Below are 4,571 nucleotides of genomic sequence, written 5' to 3'. Positions count from 1 at the left end.
CAGACTTAATGGAAAGCTAGCACCTAAATACTTTGGACCATTTCAGATCGAGGATAAAATTGGGGTTGTAGTTTACAAGCTAAAGCTGCCATAGGGGTCTAAAATCCATTATGTTTTTCATGTTTCACAACTTAAAAGGCATGTTGGTGAAGCACCAGTTTCAAATTTCCTTCCTATAGATTCTGATGGTGTTATGGGAGGCAAAGAACCTGAACTAATTCTGGATAGAGCAACTATCAAGAGAGGTAACAGGGCTGTCCCAAAGGTGTTGGTAAAGTGGAAACACCAATTAATCGAAGATGCTACTTGGGAGTTCTTCTATGATTTGAAGAAGATGTATCCAACTTTTAATCCTTGAGGACAAGGATTTTTTGAAGGCAGGGGAATTGATGTAGGAAGTTAATAAGGAAGCTACGTGGCACCTAGTCTGTTATGATTTTTTTGTTATGATTCTGTTTTCTTGGGTATAGATAAAGGGTGGCAGGGAAAGGAAAAAAATAACTTTTGTAATCTTTTTCACTGAATGCAATGAAAACTATTCAGGTTCTATTCTTCTATTAGAATCCCTAAGGCTCTGTAGTTCTTCGAATCATGATAGAGGTTAAGAAGTTTTCTAGAGTTGTTGTTTTATACAGAAAGAGAGAAAATGGGAATAGCTCCTTGTTATGACAACGCAAATGTGAAGAGAGGACCATGGTCACTAGAATAAGACTCAAAGCTGAAGGATTACATATACAAGCATGCCAATGGAGGGAATTGGATTGTTGTTCCTCAAAAAGCTGGTAAGAAATACATTCACATGTCTTCGTCCTTCAACGTAAGAAGATACCATGTTATGAAAAATGCTAGAAATTTTTTACTTTAAACCTAGGCTTCCTTTCATATATATGCATGTATTCATCTCTCTCTCTCTCTATGCTTTGACTTTGATATATGAATATAGGTCTAAGGAGATGTGGAAAAAGTTACAGATTGAGATGGCTGAACTATCTAAGGCCTAACATTAGGCACATGGAATTCTCTAATAAGGAAGACAGAATCATTTGCAGCCTTTATGCTAATATTGGAATCAGGTACTAGTTATTGCTACCGATTTTTTTGCACTATATATGCATAGCTAGACCCACAAAATTGTACTTAACAAATCTAAAAATAATTATTCCCTTCAAGATACAGAATATTGAGATATATTGGACATTTTTTTCCTTGTTTCTACAATCACAAAAGGGGTAAGTAAAATAGGAAATAAAAAAACACACACAATTAGGGATTTCACAATTTGAGAAAACTCTGTAGTCATGTAGAATTTGTCTAGATTTGGGTAGCTGGTCTTCAACTTGGATGCCAAGTTTAGATCTAGCAACAACATGCAGTCATAGATGTTGTTGGGTAAATGAACACATTGATTTATAAATCATTTTTTTCATGATGATATTGTAGGTGGTCAATTATAGCTGCTCAGTTACCAGGTAGGACTGACAATGATATCAACAAGTATTGGAACACCAAACTTAAGAGGAAACTCATGGGGTTGCTTCCTTCATCTCATCAAAGAATAGCACCCTATCAACAATTCTCCTCTCAAAACCCTTCATCATTTCCTTCTCACTCATCACTATCCTCTTCACAATATAGGGACTACTACTACAACAACTCTAATCATTATTACATCCCAGCACCAACCTCATATTTCATATCTCTTGAACCAATCTCTGCTCCTTCAAGCAATCATAGAAACACAATCAAAACCTCCAACTCTCTCCCTTTTTACCAACACCAAGAGCGCCCTTGGTCAGTGAGAGTCCCAGGCAGTATTACCCCATCACAGACAATTCCTTGCTTATGTTTGGTAGTGAAACAAGTTGCAGCTCGTCTGATGGAAGCTGCGGTCAGGTTAGCCTTGGCAGAGAGATCAAACAACAAGACATCGGGTTTCAGAATTTCATGTTTGGAGATCATCAGAACATGAACAAATTCATGAACATTAATCATGATGGAGGTCAAGAATATGTGAACCAATGGACACAGAACCCAAACAGGTACATTTTCCAGATTGAACAAACAACATTGGATTATGATCTTGAGGTCATTAGGAACCTAATTTGTAGCAAGAGTAGTAGTAATAGTAATAATAGGTACTTAAGTGTTGATGAAAACAAGACGGAGGAGAAGGGTGTTCAAATATTATTCAAAAAGAACTTTGTTCAAATATGATTTTGAATATTTTTAAAACATTAAATACTTAATTTTTATTTGAATTGTTATTGAAACTCTACGTTTACACATATTAACAAACCACTAAGTAAAAAAATAAGGTGCCAATCCAGGGGATATTTGCATGCATTATTTAGATTACAAACTTGTTGAACTTGAAAGTAAATTAATTGATACTAGTATATGCTATTATTCCTATTATGTTCTGTGTATTAGTTAAAGGTGAAAATTAATATTCATTTTGGACTGACTCGAATGACTGAATGAGATTGCCCCTACCTTTTGATAAGATTTTTGTTTTCTCTATTTTTGAGTTATGAATTTGCAAACCTCTTATTAAATTTCAACTGTTGTACTGGAACTTCTGTACCACTATCATTCATTTTCATACTAATGTGTGATTTGTCAGAAATACATATATATTTAGTTAAGCACCCACATGAAGAATGTTTTGTATATATAGTAGCTAGGATATTTGTGTCAAAATGGAAGCTTGTTTACAACAAACCTCAATTATCCTAAACTAATAAACAAAAAATCAATCATGTCCTAAAAAGAAAGAGCATCATATTGTTGACTCTTGTAATAACACCTAAGCAGTTCTTTTATGATCATTTTCTGCTAGTTACAACTGACAATTCTTTTATGATCATGTGTTTGAGATAGTCCTAACCAGTTACTGTATCACTTTGAACAACCAATTGATAGGCATCCTTTGATTCCTGGGATTCTTGACATTATAGGCATTAGATACACTGGGGTAAGTGAAGCATACTTAATTGCTGGCATTGATAACACCATTTATGCTCATAACAATCGGCAAGGAATCTAGAACCAATTTGGATTAGTTTCTTAACAAGTACTTACAAGAGAAAAATAAATGAAGCAAGGAAGTAAAATGAATCAAACTTCATGCATAAGTTTAGATGAATTTTTGACCTCAACTTTTTACTAGCTCTTTCATCTAATGTTTTCATAAGTACCTTTTTTAGGTTGGGAATCAAATACTCATCTCAATTGAAAATTTAATAAGTTAATCCAAACTTACTCTAGTTTCTTGCTACATTTTTCTACCCCTTAGTTTCTACTATCTTATTATTTTTTATAATAATTTTTAACTTTGTTGGATGATTGTGTCTATCTAGTTTAACAAATGAATGAATGCACTTCAACTCCATTAACCAGGATGAGGCACTATTCAACAAATACATAATAGCCAAGAAAAGTTAGGGGTTTTAATAATTACACATGCATAAGAATGGTTTTAAAAAATTTCTTGTAGTACTAGATTTTATCTACATGAAAACCTATCATTAATCTTCTACTTGTTTCTTTGCAATGGTTTGTATATAAGAACATAGTTTTCAAACCAGATTGGTAGACATGACTAAGAGTCAAAATTGGTCTCTTGTATGAAGGACTAAAGAGGTATATAACTTTCAGAGTCCAAAAGTCTACACGTAACTTCTTATTACAACTTACAAATAATAAGAGATTTGAACTCATGTACACAGATCAAATGTTGAAAATAGAAGCCTAACACACATATCCTTTTTTAATAAACATTCAAACTTCTAGCCTAAAAACTACCTTAAAAAACCCAGACCCTAAACACACGTGGAAAATTCAGCCAAAAATGTTATAGAATGCTCCATGCTCACACAAAATAATGAGCACATTACTAGATGCAAGATTATTCACCAAAGACCACAAACAAGATTGAACTAGTGAGTATTTTTTCAAGTAATTGGCAGCACACACCATAGTAGTCACAAACGTCAGAGTACAAAGAAATGTACCTCTATGGCGATACACAGACCATGCACCGAGTAGTGACGACTGAGGCAAGAGACTGATGGACTGAGGGTCACAAAACAAGGTTCCCAAGATGATGCACCGACTGATGGACTGAGAGTCATGCACCGAGTGTGAGCATGAGCGAGGGAGGTAATAGTCGAAGAGATGGTAAATGAAGTACACAGGAGGGGAGTACGAAGAGATGGTAAACGAGAGATGGTAATACAAAAAAACAACAGTCTGGTGCAAAAGACCATCTTCATTTTCAACAAAAATAATTACGACATTGCCTCCGAGACACAATCTAAGATGGGTACATACAACAGTCTTAGAATGGCAGTTGTAAAAAACTTTCATTCAAATAATTACAAAAATGTCACCGTGTATATATTCTAAGGCGGTTCTTGGGAACCATCTTAGAATCACCGTCGTAAAACACCTATTTTGTAGTAATGGTAGTACATATGCCCCTCAAGCTCTGAAGCTAGCTATAAGAGCTTTGTAAGACATCTTCTTAGCTTTCTACCCTGACGCCACTATCAATTAGCCGAGTTTGAGTA

At 34.7% G+C, this 4,571-nt stretch overlaps 1 pseudogene; it reads left to right on the top strand.

Moving 5' to 3' along the window:
- The first annotated feature begins 646 nt into the window (after positions 1–646).
- On the top strand, positions 647–2,214 carry LOC114397303 (annotated as a pseudogene).
- Positions 2,215–4,571: the final 2,357 nt, after the last annotated feature.

This window comes from Glycine soja, chromosome 18, assembly GCF_004193775.1.
Source record: "Glycine soja cultivar W05 chromosome 18, ASM419377v2, whole genome shotgun sequence".
Taxonomy (NCBI): Eukaryota; Viridiplantae; Streptophyta; class Magnoliopsida; order Fabales; family Fabaceae; genus Glycine; species Glycine soja.
This window is presented reverse-complemented; position numbering and strand designations above follow the sequence as displayed.